Source organism: Oryza glaberrima, chromosome 12, assembly GCF_000147395.1.
Source record: "Oryza glaberrima chromosome 12, OglaRS2, whole genome shotgun sequence".
NCBI lineage: Eukaryota > Viridiplantae > Streptophyta > Magnoliopsida > Poales > Poaceae > Oryza > Oryza glaberrima.
The window spans coordinates 11,843,921-11,865,215 of NC_068337.1; the positions used below are offsets into that span (position 1 = coordinate 11,843,921).

The window sequence follows — 21,295 nt, forward strand, 5'->3', positions numbered from 1 at the left end:
GCAATGACGTCGGGGTTGGGTGTTTCCTCTGCTTCCCAATCTGCTGCTGTTGTTGGGACCAGTCCTGCTGGTGTGGGTGCAGGAGGTGCTTTGGTCCCTCATGGGTCAGATGGTGTTCGTGGTGTTGATCAGCAAGCTCTGGTGTTTTGTTCGGTTGATGAGAATAAGGGAAAAGCAAAGGTCGAGGTGAAAGGTTCAGGTAAGCCGTATTGTTATAGGTGTTATACTAAGGGGCATACAATGCAGGAATGCTTGTCTAAATTTTATTGTGAGATTTGTGAAAGCGAGCATCATATTGCTTCTCGCTGCCCTATTTTTAGATCATCTGTTAAACCTTCTGCTCAGTTATATGGGTATGGGTATGCTGGAGATGGTTTGAGTTTCTTCCATATTCCTCTTTCAGCTAGCCAGAGAATTAAGCATGAGCCTAGAGCAGCTTTGATTAAGGTGACTAAGGGACAGATGATAGTGAATTCTGTGATTTCTGAGTTAGAAAGATTAATCCCTGGAGGATGGAGGTGGGTAGTACATGATAATGGTGATGGTTCTTTTCGCACTATTTTTCCTTCTACCGCTGAATTAAAACGCATAGTGGAATGGGGTAAAGTGCATACTAAGGTTGGAGATGCTGAGATGCAGATTGTGGAGAGAGGGGTAGGTAATGAGGTTAAATATGTGATCCCGAAGGTGTGGGTGCAGTATAAAGGTATCCCTTCTGAGTTAAGGGAATACTTAATTATTTGGGCCGTTGGTTCTATTCTTGGTATCACTAAAGCTGTTGAAATGGTGTTTACTAGAAGGTATGACATTGCCCGTCTACAAGTGTTAGTCCTTGATCCATCTTTGATTCCTGATGTGGTTGATGTGGTTATTGGGGATCACTTTTATGAGTTGGCCTTTAGGGTGGAACCTGCGAATGGTCCTGAGGAGCCTGCACCAACGGATATGGACAATATTGGTGATGGTGACTTCGAGAAGAAAAATGATGGTAATGAGAAGGGTGATTCGGCGAAGGAGCCGGGCCCTAGGGGCTCAAGTCAATCTAAGTTGGGTTATGGGAGTATGTTCTGTGAGAAGGATGGTCCTTCTTTACCTTCTACTCAGGTGGGCTTGACTGCTGACTCTGGTGGCTTGAATCTGTCTGATGAAGAGTTTGATGGTTTACATGATGATGTAATTGGAGTTGAGAAAGTCCAATCTCAGGAAAGTCTGGTTGCAAAACTCTCTGCTATTCCTGAGGCGGCAATCTCTCCATCAAGGAGGAGTAAAAGAAGAGCAAGTGATAGTGATCAACTTGTTCTTCAAAGAGCTGAGAAGTTGAAGGCTGACAAGAATTTGGAAAATCTGCAGGTTAAAGTGAAATTATGGAGGAGATAATTGATTCAGGTGGGGACTGTGATAATTATCTTCAGACCACCTTAGATTCTAGGGATTCTCCTCCTAACTCCAAGAAAAAGGGGAATAAAGGTAATTTTCAGGGCAACGCACTGGCTCCGGTTTTGGGCATAGCTACAAAGGTGTGAGGATGATGGGGAGTTCCTAAAGGTTGCATGCCGCAAGTTGGAGTCAATGGTTATACAACTATTTGCCAATTATGGATGGAGGTTCGCAAATAGACTTCAATAAATGTGTTCTCCTTATTTTGGCTTGGTTTCCTCTATTTTTGTTTGGTGTCTTCTATTTATCTGAACTTCACTCTTTTCTGGAGTGCTACCGTGTAATAATTGGCTGTAGCTCTTTTTGAGCAAAGGCTGGGATGTTAAATTCCATTATCTAAAAAATCAAGATAGGCAAGAGGCATCCATGGCTGGCAACAGCCGCTAGCCGGAGCGGCCGGACTTGGGCCGTCATGGGCTGTCGCCAGCCAGATGGGCCCTTGTGTGCTTAACATGCTGCGGTGAGAGAGAGATGGAACAATCAAACTCTAAGTCCCTCAATTTTTCGCTCAGTCCGAAATTCATCTCTAATCCGAAATACCAGATACTAAGCATCCCTCAACTCACAAAACCGCTACAAATAAGGTCCCAAGGCGGTTTAGAAGGTGGTTTTAGCTGACGTGGTGCCTACGTGGATGGTTTGACTTGGTCATCGTCTCACGTGGCGTTGACGTGGCATTAGAATCGAGATTAAAAATTTAATAAATAAAATAAATTATATGGGCCCAAAGTCAGTCAAATAAAGAAATAAAAAAATTAGTGGGACCCACATGTTGGTGGGTCCCACTTCCTCCACCTCACCCCATCTCTCCTCTCTATCTCCTCCTCCCTGCGCTCACAAATTCCAAATGAAGAGCGATGGCGGCTGGCATGGAACTGGGCGGGAGGTGGTCGGCGAGGAGGGAGTCGCGGCGGTGGAGGAGAGACGGCTATGGCGATTGGAGGTTGGCGAGGAGGAGGTTGTGGACCCGTCCGCGGTAGGCAGCAACCGATGAGGAGAGGATGGAGGTGGGGGAGAGGGAAGGGAGCCGGCGACCTCAAGCTCGCCATCCTGCCCGTGGACGCTTGCTCCACCCCTCCTTTGCTGCCTCGACGTTGAACCCCCCCCTCGCGCACGGCACCAGAGTGTCCACCGCCACCCCCAAACCGAGCCATGGCGCCGCTGGGATAGTCATGGGCCTCGCCGCGAGGTGCAACGACAAAGATTGCGTGGCCGCCTTGTCCACCACTGTTGACGGTCGTTATCGATCAGTTTCAACCGTCAATATTACCAAAATAGAGGAGAACTAGTCATGCTTGTAATGCATAAATATGTTAGAATAATACTATTTCACTAGTATTAGGTTCACTGACCTTTTGAAGAGAATAACCATAAAGTGGAGCAGAATCGACATCAACTCAGACGATAAATTAATCGGACGATATCGAGAATCACACTTATTTATGAATGGGCCAAGAACTTAGAAGTGAATCAACAGAGGAGGCCGCATGCCGAATTTGGGCCAGGTTGGGCCGGCCCCTGGGGGTTCGACCGAACCCCCTAGCACCTATGGATGCAAGGTTTCTTCTGAACGGCGTGGATCACTCCCTAATGACGATTGGAGGGCAATTCCGACCATTCCAACTACCACAACCATCATTGGTAGCCTATAAAAGGAGTTCACCTTCTCACTTCACACACACACCTCAAGCAAAGCTCTCTCATATTCTCTCAAGTTTAGTTTAGTAGTACCAAGGCTGTGTTTAGTTCCTGAAATTGGGGCGAAGTTTGAGGAAAGTTGGTAGTTTGGAAAAAAAGTTGGGAGTTTATGTGTGTAGGAAAGTTTTGGATGTGATGTGATGTGATGGAAAGTTGGGAGTTGGGGGGAAGTTTGGTGTGAAATAAACAGGGCCCAAGCTAGTGGAATAGGAATAGAGTAGAAATCAGGAGTCCGGAAGCCTTCGGAAGTGTTCGAGTATGGCTCTAGTAGCTTTCCTTTCCTCTTTTATAAGCTTTGTACTTTTATTAGAATACTCTTCTATATACATTTATGGTATTGAAATACTCTCCAAGTATATGAATGCCAAATTTACATTATGTTCATGCTATACTGAATATACTGCTAGCATATCTGGGAGATGCTTTGGTGCGAGTATAATGTTTGCCTATGCAATTACTCTATGTCATGATGATGATATTAGAGTAGTATCTGGTAGTTTAGACGTGGTGTCTAGACTACAGGATATCATTATTTGGGGTTATATGCTGCGGATGAGAGGTGGGCCGCTGATGGTGACAGCTCAGTACGGGTATTCCTCCGCGCCTGTATATAATCCTAAGTTAATTCCTTGGGGAGGGTACTCCTCCGTATTTAACCCCGGTTGTATGGTCATGACGGGCTGTCGTAAGGAACTCGGCAGTCAGGGGTGGCTTCTCGAAGTACCAGGAGGGCATCGGATAGAGGGTATTAGCTAGTATACCGGTTAACTAGAATGTATGTATACTATGTATACTAGAAGTATAGGAATAGATTATCTTCCTCTTTTCTTTCCACTTAGCTTAGATAATATATTATGAGAATGAGTAGCTGATGCTTGTGTGTCACCCTACCCTTGGATTATCTTAACCCCTGCTTAGGATATGATTATTACAAGTAATATATAAATTATTAGTCAAGTTCTCTCTACATGATCTTCCCACGGGATAAAATAAATACGATACCCTTGGAATACTCTCGGGTGAAAGGCTACAATAGTATATCTGTGTGCTTGCGGATGAACTCTGTAACCATAATATACCAAGAGTATTTCTGTGCCATTGCTGGGAATTATATTTCTAGTAATGTCGTTAAGAAATACCAACAACCACCGCCTCCAATGCCTTGCAATCCCTGACCACGCCGCCTCCTCCTCCTCCCGCGCAACCCGACATGATGCGGTGCCCGCTGCCGTTGCTGAGCCCTATGCCCCCACGGGGTCGTCCAATCCAGATCCCAGCTCCGTCGCTCCGCCCGCCACCCGCCCTGCTCCATTGGCCGGCCGCTCCACCTCGCCTGTCGCCTACTCCGATCCGGCCACCTCGCTCCACCTGCTCTGCCGAGCAGCAAAGAGAGAGAGAGAGAGAGAAGGGTGGCGCCCAATGGCTTGCGACCCTCCGCTCGAGCCTGAACAATGACAGCGGCCGCCAGAAAACCACCCGCTCGTCTCACCGTCACCGGCACTCGGTCGCGTAGGAAGCTGATATGGGCACGAGACTGATTGTGCCGCCGAAAGAGAGAGAAGATGAGAGTGAGAATGACATATGGGTCCCACATGGGCCCCACCAGTTTTTATTATTTCGTGTGTGCACCTGACATGTGGGTCCCACTTTTATATTATTTTGGGATCAGAATGCCACATAAGCGCCACATCAGTCACTACTTAGGAATCTCGTTTGCACTAGTTTTGTAAGTTGTGGGACATGTTGTATCTGGTTTTTTGGTTGAAGGATGAAAATTCGATTTGGTGTCAAAGTTAAGGGACCTGCAACAACTACAGTCCTAAGCGGTACTTCTCTGTTCATATGGCGACTCTCTTCTCTGGCGACGTCCATGGTGACTCTCTCTAGAAGATGGTCACGCCAGCACCGCCTACTTGATGGGATTTCTCCCCGGGGGATTCCATCCGCGATGAAGTTTGGAGCCGTTTTGGTTCACCGGTGCACTTTTCCTCTCATTTTAGCCGTTCTCCGTTTCGATTAGTGGTTGCCTCGTTCTTCGTTTCGATTGACCTCGTCCTCGGTGGCGCTTGCTCTTAGAGCGGCGATTGGTGTTTCTCCGTCTGATCTTCAAGTTGATCCTTTGATTGATCGAAGTTTTACTTTTGTGGTGTGTTCTAAGAAAGTTGGTCTCTGGATCTACTCTCTCAGATCCTTTTCTTGTAAGGATTTCTCTATTCGGTTTTTTCTCTGGAAGAATGGAGGTCCTGATTGGAGACGGGAATGGGATCTCTGGCAAGCTGAGCAAGATAATGAATGGACCATTGTAAAGCAGAGATCTTCTTCGGGTAATCGTTCTCAGCATTTGATAAAGGCTTCTTCTGTTTTTTATCGTCTTAAGTTTGATATTCCATCATCTCCGAAGAAGATTGCTCAGAAGTCTGATTCTATTGTCTCCAAGGAAATTGTTCTTGCTAATTCTGATCTGAAAGGTACGCATCTTAATCGTGATAAGCGGAATTCTTCCTTTTCAAATTTGAACCGATCTGGGCTGGTTTGTTTTCGGTGTTTGGGCTCTGATCACCTCATCCGGGATTGCTGCTCGGAGGTTAGATGTTTGCATTGTAAAAGTCTGGGCCATATTAAAAAGTTTTGCCCTTCTGCTGGGCCTGTTAAGCCTCCATGGCCCAATAAAGTGGTGTCTGCTAGGGGCTTGGGAAAAAACTATCTGTCCCAAAAAAGAAGGAGCAACCTTTGCGCATTAAAACTCCACCTAATCAGGTCTGGGTTAAAAAAAATAAGAAACCCCCTTCGTCTTCTCCGGAAGTTGCTCGCTCTCTAGTAGTGGCGTCAGAATCGCAGCCTCAACCTAATCCTTCCCCTGCTCCAAAGGCAAATACTAACCCTAATCCCCATCGCTTCCTGCATGCGGGGCAAGTGGTACATCAAGGTGGTGATTGTGTGCCAAGAATCGACCTCTGCTGCTACCAAGCCGCCAAGGTCTCATGAAGAGTATGCCATTGCTTTGGTTGAGCCGATCTTGTCGAAGGAACTTTGGGATGATCATCGGATTCTAATTTCTGAATACATTGAGCAGGTGCAGCACTTTACTGTTCGTCGTAGTTTTCCTCATGCTTCAGCTGTGGGTCTATTCAAGTTTGGTTCTGCCATGGTTAGGGACCTGCTAGTTTATGCTCCCCCTTTTATGTATGATGGTATACACTAGGTCAACTTTGTCAGACACGATCAGGGTCCTGACTGGCGTGCTGCTCCATTTACTAGAACTGGCTGGTTTTTATTGCTTGATTTCCCCCTAGATTACATCAACATGCAGTACATTTGTCTAGTTGTCTCTTCTTTCGGGCAGTTGGAGGAATGGTATGAAAATGACCCAATAGAGGGCAGAGCTCTGGTCAGAGCTATGTTCATGGACTTTGATTCAGTCCCAAGGAAAAATGTTCTTCAAGATCCCACAAGGGGTGCCGGTGAATCCTGGACCATCTCTGTTTTTACCTTGGAGGGTGATTTTGCTGATATTTTTCCCCCTGATGAAGACCTTCCCCCTGCTAGTCCAAATAATGATGAAAATCCTGATGGTAATGATGATGATGATGGCAATCAAGATAATATTTGGCAATTTGGCCCACATCCTGTGGTTCTTGCAGAAGAAGACCAGGCTTGGAATCAGGCTGCTGTGGGCCATCAGGCCATGGACCTTGAACAAGCTGCTCCTGAGAACATGGGCCAGATTGATAACAACCATGGCTGGAATCTGGTTGCTAACAGAGGTTTAATTTTCACCCTTGCTAATGCTTTCAAAGATGCCTTCAATTCCTGGTCTGCCAACTCTCTGGCAAATTCAGCCCTTCATCCTGCAAAGCTTAATTTTAATTTGGGGAATGAAATTGTGCCGTATGATTGTATTTCTTTTGAATCTTCTACTATAATCCTGAGCCCAGAACCTCTACCTGTCATCCCTCCGTAGTCTGTGATGCCTGTTTTGCCTGAGGATCCTTTTGGCTCAATGGAGGAACATTCTTGTTCTTCTACTCCAACAGGCATGGAAATAGAGATTAGTCTTCCACCTTCCCATAGGAAAAGAGGGAAGAAGAGAACTCCTTTTGTTGACTCTCAAGTTAGAAGGAGTGGTAGACTTCTAGCTCTTAGGGATGGTTTCAAGAATACTCTGCAAGAGGATCCAAACATGGGTGTTGGAAAGCCAAGAGGGAAGGCAGTTAAAAAACTGAAACAGTTGGCTGAGGCAAGTGGAATTGTTTTCCCATCTGATTCTCTATCTTCTACTGATTTAAATCCTGATATATCTTGTGAATCTGAAAGTGATGTTACATCTGTTATACCTACTGATTGTGATATATCTTTGCTCCAGAAGATTGGATCTGAGATGTGTGGGACTTCCCTTGAGGAGGTTTCAAGCTTGGTGGACTTGGGAGAAGCTCAGGTCATCAAGCCGAAAGCCATTGGACCATCCAATGATGAAGCCTAGTTCTATCAGACTTTTAGGGCTGCTAGTGGCACTCTTTAGGGACATGTGTTTATTCCTGTATCAACCCTTTTATTTTGTGTTTAAGTTATGTAAACTCTATGATGGTACTATGTGTTGGTGTGCTTGGGATCTGCATGGATTATTCCTGCTTGTTATCTTTCTCTCTTTAAGACTAGTTGTCAAATGAATTCGGCTATGAGAAATTGGAATGTCCTCTGCTGGAATGTTAGGGGTCTGAATTCTGATGACAAATGGTTAGCCATTAGAAATAAAATTGAGGAAAGTGGTTGCGCTGTTTTTTGCCTTCAGGAAACAAAAAGATCTTCTTTTGATCATTCTTACATAAAGAAGTTTGCTCGCAAACGTTTTGACAAGTTTGCTTTCTCTCCATCTGTTGGAGCTTCTGGTGGCATTTTAGTTGGCTGGAACAGTTCAGTTTTTGGGGGATCAGATATTGTAATTGAAAGGTTTGCTGTTAAGATTACTTTCACCTCAAATCATTCTAGTTTAGTTTGGACTTTAGTTTCAGTTTACGGTCCCTACACTGGTCCTGAAAGAAATAACTTCCTGTCCTGGTTCCACCAGTTGAACATTCCTGATGATGACCTCTGGCTCATTCTTGGAGACTTTAACTTCTATAGATCAGTTACAAATAGAAATAGGCCAGGTGCAGTCATGAATGACATTTTCCTGTTTAATGCAGTGATCTGGGTCTAGTTGAGCTGCCCCTCAAAGGAAGGGCTTTCACTTGGAGTAACATGCAGCATAGTCCTCTACTAGAGCAATTGGATTGGTTTTTTACCTCTACTTCTTGGACCTTAACCTTCCCCCATACCTTAGTAAAGCCACTTGCTCGGTCTACTTCAGATCACACACCTTGTGTTGTGAAAATTGGAACTGACATCCCCAAGGCTGACATTTTCAGATTTGAAAATTTTTGGGTAGAGCATGATGGTTTCTTTGATTTAGTTCAATCCTTTTGGCAAAATCATGGGTATGAAGGTAATGCAGCCAAGAATATTTCTGTTAAATTGAAGGCTTTGAGGAAAGGTTTGAAGAAGTGGAGTAAATCTCTCTCTAAACTTCAGTTGTTGATTAAAAATTGTAATGCTGTCATAGCTTTTTTGGACTCCATTGAAAACTTGAGAGATCTCACTGTTCTTGAATGGAACTTTAGAATTCTTATCAGAAACAAGCTACTGTTATACCTGAAGTATAAACAATATTGTCAAAAGAGGTGTACTATCAGATGGGCCAAGTTTGGGGGTGAGAATACAAAATTTTTCCATGCTCTGACTACTGAGTCTTTTAGAAGAAATGCAATACCCTCTTTAGTAGATTCTTCTGGGTTAGTTTGTACAAGGCATGAGGAAAAGGCTCACATAGCGTGGAGTGCTTTCTCTTCAAGAATGGGTTGTTCTCAGTTTGAGTTTATGCCTTTTCAGCTGCAAGAACTTTTCCATGCAAATCAATCTCTTGCTTCTTTGGATCAACCCTTTGGTATTTCTGAGTTAGACAAAATTATACAGAATTTGCCTATAGACAGAGCCCCTGGGCCTGATGGGTTTAATGGGATGTTTGTGAAAAAATGTTGGCCAATCATTTGTCAGGATTATTATAGATTTGCAGCTGAGTTATACTCTGGTACACTGGACCTGGATCCTTTAAACCATTCTTTTATCATCTTGGTTCCAAAGAAATCTGTGCCAGAAGGTATAAATGACTATAGGCCAATATCACTCATGGGAATCTCTCTTAAGATTTTAACAAAAGTCCTGGCTGATAGACTGCAAAAGGTGATATTGGAGATAATCAGTCAGAATCAATATGGATTCATAAAAGGGAGAACTATACAAGACTGTCTAGCATGGAACTTTGAATTCCTTCATCAGTGCCATCACTCCAGAAGGGAAATAGTCCTTCTAAAATTGGACTTTGAGAAAGCTTTTGACACTATTGAACATGAAGCTATTTTGCTTGTAATGGAAGCCATGGGTTTTAGTGCTACATGGCTTGGATGGATAAGGAAGATCTTTTCTTCTGCTTCTTCTTCAGTTCTGGTCAATGGGATACCTGGAAAAAATTTCCACTGCAAGAGAGGAGTAAGGCAAGGTGATCCTGTCACCTTTACTCTTTGTTTTAGGAGCTGAACTTCTCCAGGTCATTGGTAACAGAGCTTATGCAATGGGTCTACTATCAAAGCCTTTTCCATTAGACTTCGACCCAAATTTTCCTATTGTCCAATATGCTGATGACACCCTGCTTTATTTGAAAGCTAGTGGTAAATAGCTCTTTACTCTAAAGGCTTTATTGCAAACCTTCCAGCTGGGAACTGGTTTGAAGGTAAATTTTAATAAATCTTGTCTCATCCCGATAAATGTTGATGAAGGGAAAGCTCAGAACTTAGCTGCAGTTTTTGGCTGTCAATTGGGATCTTTGCCTTTTACATATTTGGGTTTACCACTTGGTACCACTAAGCCAAAGGTAATAGATTTTGCATCTTTAGTTGACAGAATCGAAAGAAGGCTTACATCAAATGCTTCATTCTTGTCTTATGGAGATAGACTTACACTAGTTAATTCAGTTTTCTCTTCCCTACCTACTTATTACATGTGTACTTTAATGTTGCCAAAGACAGTGATTGATAACATTGACAGAGCAAGAAGACATTGTCTTTGGAGAGGCTCTGAGGTTAACTCAAATAAGATCTTTGGCAGCCTGGGATAAAGTTTGTAAGCCTAAGAGAAAAGGTGGTTTAGGAGTGCTAAACCTTACTATCCAAAATCATGCTCTGCTCATTAAATTTTTGGACAAGTTTTACAAGAAGAAGGATTTGCTCTGGGTCAATCTTGTTTGGTCGGCCTATTATGGTAACTCTATCCCTCATCTGACAAACTTGAAGGGCTCATTCTGGTGGAGAGATATTTGCAAACTGATGGATGTCTTTAGAGGTATTGCAAAGTGCAATCTGAAAAGTGGAAATACCTGCTCCTTTTGGTATGATGTATGGGATGATCAACCCCCTCTTTTTCACACTATGCCAAGGCTTTGTTCTTTTGCTCAAAACCAGAATGCATCTGTCTCCGATTTTCTATCCATTGAGGCTGAAGAAAATTTTACATTACCTTTATCTGCTCAAGCTTTTCAAGAGTTTCAAAAGCTCACTTCTTCCCTTCTAGATATTGAGCTAATTAATGAAAATGATGTTTGGTATTACATTTGGGGAAATATGAATTATTCTTCACAGAAATTCTATGCACTGAATTTCAGAGTTTTTAAGCCACCAGTTCATTTTCTATGGTTATGGAAGTGCAAAGCAGTTTCAAAAGTAAAGGTTTTTGGGTGGCTACTCATGATGAATAGATTAAACACCAAGTTTTTGCTAGATCATAAGAATTGTGCTCCTTCGGATTGTGATCTTTCTTGTGTTCTTTGTCAATCGGCAGCTGTTGAAGACCTCATGCATCTGTTCTTCTTATGCCCGTTTGCCCAAAATTGTTGTAGTCTTCTAGGCATTACATGGGATATTAATCTATATTTGGAAGCAATGTTTATAAGGGCCAAATTGGATTATCAGGGGAGCTGTTTCATGGAGAAAATTCCTTTATGCTGCTTGGCATATATGGAAGCAAAGAAATGGGTTCATTTTTGAGCAAAAAATCCCTTCTTTCATCACTTGGAGGCAACTCTTAAAGGGTGACCTCTTCCTTCTGTTGTTTAGAATTTCTGCGAGATATCACGATGTAATCATAAGTTGGATTAATGGGTTGTAACTTTGTTCTTCTTTTCTTAATAAAATTTTTCTAACAATGGGGCCTCCCCTGCTGTGTTTTCTTCCAAAAAAAAAAGCAAAGGGCCCTCGAATGAACTTATTCCGAGAGAGATATGGGCCATGCTTCCAAATATGAGCCTAATTATGTTTTAGTTGTTTTCACTTTATTTATACTATTTTTCCACTTACAGAATTAGATTAACCACTATCTGAGCCATTAAAAATTGCTGAAATTTGAGATAGTTTTTCCTTCTTCATATTAAATTATTCTATCTAAATGGATTCAACAAAAGATGTAATTCTATATTTTTCATGATATAGAATTATGTTCTTACCATAGTTGATGTAATTTCATGTCATTATTTTTATATATGATGTATTTAATTCATCATTTATGTCCAGCATTATCCCAGTTAATTCCCATGAAACCCATGAAGCATCTTGATCTTTTTTTTTTTGAAACTAAACCAGTAGGAGAACTGCCAATTATATTTTCAATAAGCAGGATTAGAAACCTAGACGGGTTACAAGAAAAGGAAAAACAACCATCGGCTGGCTGAACAGCTACACAGCACTCGCCACAACTCACTAACTGAAAAACCACTGACGGAGTCCAACATAGGGTGTCGATACCAAATTGACCAAGAGCAGAATGGGAGGTTTCAACTTTGCAATCGTGTCATCGTTGCCGAGCTTGCCGCCATGCGACACAGCAGCTCCGACTTCAGGATGCAACGTCGATACCTAGCACGCTGCCAAAATGATCAAGTGGGCTTGACATCCCACAAAGGAGTTCAGCCAAAGCAGCCTAAGTGCCACATCCTATTCACGGCTAGCAACAACACCCCTAGTAAGAAACTGCGGCATGTCATCGTTGCCCAGCTTCGTTACCACAACGAAACAGCTCTGACTCCACCTAGCAAAATCAAACAAGGAGCAGAGGTCGCCCACCGCGAAACAAAGGTGGAACCAGAAAAGTGAAGGCCTCATCAAAACCTAGGAGTAGAAAGCTTCAAAGCCAATGCATAGACCAACAATGACATCCTTGTACGAAAAGGTTTCTCCAAAGCGGTGCTCCCAAGGAGGACACGACGTGGTCGCCACCACCGCTCGTCCGGAATCCGGAACAAGGTTTTCACCCGGAGAACGATGAGGAAAGGAGAGGGGTCAACGCCATAACAACGCCTCCAAGGAGGGGAGCGACGCAAAAGACGCCGCCGTTGTCAAGCCAGCCAACGGCCCGGTAAGGCTTTCGCCAGCGATTCCCCATCCAAACCCACACAACCATTCGCACGAGAAGGATCGTCGCAAGCCGCATCGTCCATTCAGCAATCAGTCCTAAGCCACCATCCACAGCTGCGACAGACCCGGCCGCCAGCCACCATGGGAATGTCCCCGCCGCGTCCGAGACCACGGCCACGGGCCACCTCCTCATGCCGATGGAGCCAACTGCACCTCTAGAGGGGGGCACCAGTCAAGCTGCGCCCGTCTCGCCGCCGCCCGGCGCACGCGCCAGGGCCACGGCGACCCCCATCCTTGCACCATAGGCGCCTCCTTCCTTGCGCATGGCAGCCACGGTCAGCCCTACCACCGCTGGCTGCATTCTTGTCGCCGCCCCGACGCGCTGGCCTGGGCTCATCGCCGTCGCCACCGCACGGCCTCGTCGTCGCTAGTCAGGACCGAGGGCTGCCGCTGCTGGTGGGAGTACCATATCCGGCCAAGGGAGGGCCGAATCCGAGCTCACCGTCGCCGCCGCCCGGCCTGGTCATCGCGTGGCTCGCGCCGTGGCCGCCGCCCAGCCTTGTCATCATGTAGCTCGCACTGTCGCCGCCGCCGTCCCGCCAGCCCCTCGTAGTCTCGCCACCTCCGGTGGGAGTACCAGATCCGGCCAAGGGAGGGCCGGATCCAAGCTCACCGGCGCCAGATCCGGACGTCGTCGCCGGCGCCGTGCTCCGGCCTCTGATCTCGTCGACGCCCCAACCGCGTTGACCATGGAGTGAGGGAGATGGGGAGCCCCACCGCCACCGTCTTTGCAGCCGCCTGGCTTCACCGGCGGCTGCTCGGGCAGCGGCGAGGCGGGGGACAGGAGGGGAAGGGTGGGGCGGCAGTGGGTTTCGCCGCCCGCGTCGCCCCTGGGGCGGAGCGACCGAGCGGGTTGTTTTTTTGTTGAAGCATCTTGATCTTGATCTTAAAGAACTAGGAAGGTAGCCCGCGCATTCGCGCAGCCATGTATTGTACAGAGGATTAAATTTTTCGGTTTAGCCAATTTGATCGGGTATCTCCGAAATTTCCGAAATTTTGGTCTGAAATTTTGAACAAAATTTAGTTGAATTTGAACAAATATTACGAAAATTCATGAAAAAATAAAAAATTTCGGCAGAAATAATATCGTATCGGAGGGGTCTGAAATGACCAAAAATTCCAACCCTGATTCTACATTGCATTTGAAATATATATATATAAACAAAATATAAATCGGCTGATACCTCCCATGTTTAAAAGTACTTTTGTTATTTGAATAAGACACATCAGGTGAAGCCTCCACTGTTCTGCGGCATTTTGCTTTGATAATTTTTCCAAGATGTTTGTTAGGTTTAAAAATATATCATATTTAATACATCTGCATAGATAATTATCTATGATCTCTTTATTATATAGAAGAAAGTTTGATTTAGTTTGTTTGGAAAAGATGTCTAACAAATCAAGTGTAAATTAGAAGTAAGGTGTTTGGCCCTTTTTTTAATAGAGTGTTTACTTGCTTTTTTTTTAACAAATTTTAAAGAACTATATTGTTAATAAATATGTTTTATTTGTACCATCAAGTAGTTCTCCTTCTAGTAGGTTTAAGTTGATGCAAGTTGTTACATACTTACATATAAATTAATAAAGACATATCATATGCCTCGCTTCCTTCTGATCTGTGCGATCTATACTATCTTTTTCAAAAGAATATACCTAGTTAACATGAATCCAAAATTTTAAATTTAATAGTAACAAATATAACTTTTCAAAGAACTATATACTACGAACCTTAGTGCGGTTTATATGTGTAATAATATGTGGAGAAACTCATAATGCTATGATATAGGATAGATGTAAGGCCATTAATGTCTAAGCATTTTAAAATTGTTATGAAAATGGAACATACAATGGTTGGTCCAATTTTAGTGAAATGTAAAAACCCATTTTTGTTACGAACTTATTGCATTTTTTACCTGCTTTATTTTATATTTTATACCAGTTCAAAATATAGGCTTTTTGGATCTTTAAATCATTGTTTTAATTATAAATATATACAACAATATTTAGATTAGAAATCAGATGCATATCTTGAAATTTATGCATGTTTTAATATTTTTGATTACTTTTGGCTATATAAACAGATGCATAGAGTGGGGAGCTCAAGCCGAGAAGGTATGGGTTGAGTAGTGCCGTGTTGTGGTATGTTTGGGAGGAGGGCGAACTGGAGGGCTGTTTTTTTTCTATTTTATCTAAATGATTTAAGTAAAACCGATGATCTATTTTTTCTCAATTTTTTTGTTATTTTCTAATTTTTAAAACGTAACACGTTGCGGCGTAAGATTTTCTAAAAAGTATATCTGTTGGTTGAAAATAATGGATCTACCTATTTAAGTTGAAACTAATGGTCTGATGATTTTTCTTCCAATTTGTAAAGTTTTATTTTTATTTAAGGCATAACACATGACGCCTTAAGTGCGCTCGGAGGATGTACAATGATTTATGATAATATAATACTTATTTTCATTTTGTATTATGTTATGTCTTTTTTCTATTTGGTTACCATGCAAAGGAACGGTGTCTAATAAATCACGTATTGTCGTAGGCTCTCCGGACCTTCCATTATATTTGAGAGATGGAGTGAATAATTCAAGTCATCAAACAAGCATAATTAAACATCCGACGCCTCGAGAGAGGAATATTGGAGACATTGCTGGGCCCTTAGCCTGCCAATCAACTTTAGCTTGAGATGTGCCTGTCAAACCACTCGAAGGCGGGGACCAGATGTGTTACACATTCAGGAGACTTGATAAAAATGGCTAAAGATCTACAACCTCTCAAATATTCCTAACTCATACTCATGCATGTGAATCTAGTTCCGAGGATGTGCACTAGATCCACACTTTCATCTTAAGCATGATTATACATAGCAAAAACAACTAAGATGAAAGAAACTTAAGACTTACAACAACTTAATAATTACATAGGCCGACCGGCCAAATAAACATATTAGAGAACAGTGGAAGCTTGACTACACAATCACAAGCACACCGACTAGGGGTATACCCCATTAAGTTCTCATCCTAGAAGAAGCAATCGAAACCCGCATCACTCAAAGACTAAGACTAAATCTGCAAACAAAAGGTTATATCAACAGCAAGAGTCAGTACATTAAACAAGTTAATGCACTGGCAAGCACAAGTCAATTCTACCATACTACATGTAAGGCATATATTCAAAGGAAGGCAATATGTAGTTCAATTTCAGCATAAAGCAAGTTTTATTTTGCAATTATTTTGTAAAAGAGTTTATTGCTTCAATTAACAAAACAAATTTTAAGTTTCAATATTAAGTTCATCATAATTCCATCATAATCAATCTCTTGTTGTCATCCTTTGACGACAAGTCATAATATATCACCTCACACACACAACTCAACACGTTATTCAAGGTGGGATATGCATCAAATAGGTCATAACTACCTTAACCCAATTTTAAATACCGATTTAGTCTAAGTTCACATGCAACTTTGCAAACAAACATTTTCATTCCTCAAATCATGAGATTCAATGTGTTCAAAGGATGGGAGGAGAAAACTTGCCTTGATTAGAGAAATGTTAGAACCTAATCCACTCCTTCACCGATTATGCAATTATCTAGATAAAGGACACGTTATGCAATTAAACACCGAAAGAGCTGAAAATCCAAAATGCTCTAAAATGCATGATTTATGCACAGTGATTAGGTACTGGTCTAAAATGAATTTAGGTGAAAGAATTTTTATTTTATCTTATTCCATTAGGGAGTTATGAATTTTAGAAGTTTTATCGGTTTATAGTAGTATAGTCTTAGGTAGTGTTATAAAATACTTTTGTAAAGTGATTTTTATTATATTAGACTTCACAGGAGTGTGGGGATGTGTTTTCTAAGACTAACACATTTGGTTTCACAACTTTTGGAGTTATAATGATTTTCTTATAGATTTTACAAGTTACAATGTGTTTTAGGCATATAGTGTTTTATATGTGCATGACTCTCAAGTTGTAGGTTCAGAACATGCTACTTCCTGTTTAAGTTGAATAAAAGGAATAATTTGGTTAACTAAAACATTTTTAGTTTACATGTTTATGGTCTTTACTACTATGGTTCATATTTTATAAACTAGAGATGCTCTAATCTAAACTAGCAATATATTATATTAACCTAGAAATTGTTATATCAGCTAAGTTCTTCTAAGTTTTAGTGGATGAGGATGGAACTATGGCTTCACTGGTCAATCAAGTTTTTATTTAGGTTTAATTAGACCTAAAGTGTATATATACTTATACATGTTTATGTATTACTTAAACTAAACAACACTATGTGTTTAAATTCTTATTTCACTAAGTTAAGGTTTTGATCTATGTTCTCTATGAAAGGTGCCAAATTTTATTTTACTATGTTGAAGCTAACTATTTGCTGGTTCTATAGAAACTTTGTTCATTTCATTTGAACTAAAAATGAATTCTCTACAAGTTTTACAAATTAAAGGCTGCTCTATGTTAGTAAATCCTTATATGAATATTTAGAGACTTTTACTTCACAGTAAGTATATAATCTTATTTCATAACATGGAAATACATGTTTTGGTGACCCTACAGAACTTAAGTTTACTCAAATTGAAGCTAAATTGGGTTCTACATGAATTTCTAAAGTTTAGCTTATCTAAAACTAATCATTCTAGAGATAATAGTTTTAGAGGCATTTGATGCAAAGTAAGTAATTACTTTTATTTCACCTAATCAGAGAGTGCATGATGATGAATCTGTAGAATTTGATTTTGTTTCAAAATGAGTTGAGATGAATTTTCTATGTATTTTATAAGTTTGTACATGTTTTATGTATGACCTATCTTAGATAAATTTTAGAGATATTATTTGTACAGTGAGTGTCAAGTTTTATATTTCTAAAATAGAGTTAATAACTTTAAGAATCTACAGCAACTGGAATCATCTCAAAATGAGTTACATTTGATTTTATATGGATTTTTCAAGTTTGGGTGTTTTCCTGTTAAACATTTAATGTTTTAGTTATTTTTCCTTTGCATTTTCAGATTTTTATACACATGGGTCCACTGATCGGTGGCTGAAACAATATACAAAAAGGTCCCTGGGCTTTATATGAACTGTATTTAGGTCCATGGGTCCACATGTAAACGGCTGAAGTTTTATAGTTTGAACCCTATGTTTTTGATCATTTACAGGACAAAGTCCTCATCTTCAACCTCCAGCAGCCCGATGGACCGGGAGCTTGGCCATGGCTTTGGCGAGCTCGTCGGCGACGATTGGTGGCTCAATTGGGAATGAGGTCAAAAGATAAAATGAAGAGAATGCTCTCACGATTCCATTCCTCTAGTTTTCTTGGCTAGGAGACATCGGAGTAGCGCCGATGGTGAGGGTGAGCGGAAGGTATACATGAGCTGTTACTGCATGTTGCCTAGGGGCTTTGATTTTGCTAGATGCATCCATGCATGTGTTTCCTAAGAGGTCCAGGAGGCTCACCAAGCTGTAGGAAGAAATTGCCGAAGCTTGGATAGTAGCGGCTTCGGTTGGAACGGTTCGACGGCGGCGCTCCTCCTCGGGTGAACGGCGACGGCTCGAACAGGACGACGAGCTGCTAAAGGAAGGCATGCACGAGGGATGTGAGGTCAAGGAGATGGTATATGTGCAAGGAATCGAACAATGGCTCACCGAGGCAGCGGTAATCGACGATGATGGCGGAGGCGAGTTCGGATCGGCGTCGAGGAAGAAAAGGATGTGTTCTCCGTGTTCTTGATGTTTCCGGCTGGGGTTCTTGAGGCGTCTTGAAGAGGTGGTCGAGGCGAGATTCTTGGCACAGCGGCTTGCTTCGGGATGAACGAGAATGGCCGGACGACAACGATGTCGAAGTGGCGGCGCTCCGATGCGTGCTCCAGGGTGTCGTTGGCGTGGTCATGTTCCGGTGGCTGTGATGCACAAAACGAGAGGTGGTCAACAGAGAAGTGGTTCGGCATTGTGTGGAGAGATGGGAACGCAAAAGAGATAGAGGTGACCTTGCCTCAAACGGAGATGGCGATGGTCAGCACTCGTCACCTCCATGGCCGGTGGTGAGGTCGCTGGTGACGGAGAGGCAGAGGACCTGCTCCCCTCGGCTTCTTCAGATCTTAGTGATGAATGGAGAATGGCGACTCAAACTGGAGAAGAGAGCGAGAAAAGGGAAACCGAGATCGACGACATGTTGTGGCCACGCGTCGGCTCGCTCGATCTCTCCCTTTCTGTATTATTGGGTCGGCTGAGGGTGAGGCACAGAGAAAGGGCGAGCTGGAGAGGCTGCCAAGTGGGCCCAGGACGAAGTGCTCTAGGTGAAAGAGAGAGGTGTGGGTAAGATTCTGGGTGAACACGGTTTTAGACGAATTTTTATATTATTTTCTCTCCCTAACTTTGTAGCTTCATAACTTAATGTGTGCCCCAAATTAATTAGTGTTGATTTTACTGGAGGTAAATGATTACACCTAGATTCCATTTTCTTTGGTTGCACTCAAAAATAATGGGTAGACTGCTCAAAGAAATTAAACAAAGATGGGCTATTAGAAAGGTAGATTGAATTTTTAGGAAGCCTAAACGGAGGAGGAAAATTCTAGAAAAATTATATTTAGGCATGATAAATTTGAATAAATTATTTTCCATGTTCATTTATGTGCAGTTAAATGTACTTTTGGATGAAGTATGGCTTTAGCCGACTAAAATTTAATTTGATTTATTTTAGTTTTTCTGCTTTGACTGATTAATTTGTGGTATTAAACTTAGTTATTAACTTGTACCAATATTATAATGAATTGCTTATGCTAAACATAGTTTACATAAAGTTTTCCATGATTTAATCTTGCATAGATTATTTTAAAGAATTAGAATAACCTTTCTTTGTATATGTGTTCCCACTTCATAATTGCACCTAATATTATTATAGGGATTACATTAAACTTCTTTTGGGCTGAGAAAAATATATTAGAATTTAATATTAAGTCCACATGTTATCACCCAAGATTAACTATAGTTTTGTTTAGTAATTTTAACCCTTTTAGTTTATGCTCATGAGACCTATTATGAAAAGCGAGACCAAAATCCAAATGCACAAGGGACTCGAGCCTAGGCATGCATTATGCACATGTATGCTCATATACTTGGTGATATTTCTAGTCTAATGTTTGGGAATGAAAAGGTTTTATTTTGTTCTCAAATTTTAATCATGCAATGGTTTAAGTTGGTCATCACCTAAGTTAAAACGGAAATTTTTGGCTCTCAGAATTGGAGAAGTTAACCTCTAACTATTTTGACAAGAAATTTTAAGTCCTGAAATTTCGTGTATATTACACGTATTTTCATTTTTATAGAGTGAAATATGGGTAACTGTTGATGAAAAAATCGAACACACTGGCCTGGGAGATCTACTTAGCTCCTGTGCAGGTCCAAATCTTGATGAGATGCGGGCGTGCCAATCAGTTTGATCCTGCAACTGACAAGATATGCAAATAGTAGATCAAAACAGCCGATCGGCTGACAAGCCGATGGAGTAGTTCCAGCCGATAGCCGATAATAGCCGATGCCGATACCAGCCGATAGCGATAGGGTTTAAGCAATCGGCTATATGTCCAATGTAGATAATGATATAAAGGCAATCGGCTGATGATGATGTAATAAAATAATAATATAATCTGGTATAAACCAATCGGCAAATAATGATATGATAAATAAGCATCGATCTGAATGTTAAAGCACATATCGGCTGGACGTCCGATGTCATGAAATCCACAAGATTAGATTAAACAGTGAAACCTTTGTTGTCATAGGCTAAATCCAACTTATATGTATATGTAATCCTTATGAGCCGATGCAACGTCCAGACAACTCACCGGCTGAAACCCCGATGAAACCCTTATTGGCAATCAAGAAGCAGGCTAAAGATTATGGTTCTAAGCACGACTTAGTAGATCAAACATAACTGATGCAGCACTAAGTATGAAAAGAAACATAATATCTAGACAATCAAGCCGTTGACTGAGTTTTTAGGGTGGTAGATGTCTAAGCTAATTTAATCTAGCAACGCGATTTAGCCGATACCGGCAGAAACCCTAAAACGAGAAGCAGCCGATAGAGCTAAATTGATATGCTAAGACTAGATTAACAGAGACATATGATAAATAGGTAGGCAAAATATATCATCCAAACCAGAGCAATCCAAGAGGTCGAATGTACTGATGCAGCCTTGAACGATGCCGATGTAGATGAGACAATTGCCTGGGCCGACGGAACATTGGACTTACCCCTTCGCCGGAGATCGAACACCGATGCAGCCCCGCGTCAGGTGCCAAGTCCCGCCGGACGATAAAATAAAGGTAGAAAAGGTAAAAGGTGGCGATGCGCCGAATTGTATTGATCGTGAAGATAGATTACATAGACCCCGGGTGTACATATTTATACCCATGGGTTGATACAAGTCCTTATCAGACAAGAAAGAAATTTTCCTAAAGATAAAAGGAAAACATAAAGTCCTTATAGGACACTAAACACACTTTCCTAAAGATAAAAAGGAAACTAACAAACTATTCCTAATTAATAGATAACTTGCCATGCCGCACTCTCTTTGAACTCGGT

General features: G+C 41.8%; 1 pseudogene; it reads right to left on the reverse strand.

The window, feature by feature from the left end:
• Positions 1 to 18,162: 18,162 nt before the first annotated feature.
• On the reverse strand, positions 18,163 to 18,729 carry LOC127756277 (uncharacterized; annotated as a pseudogene).
• Positions 18,730 to 21,295: the final 2,566 nt, after the last annotated feature.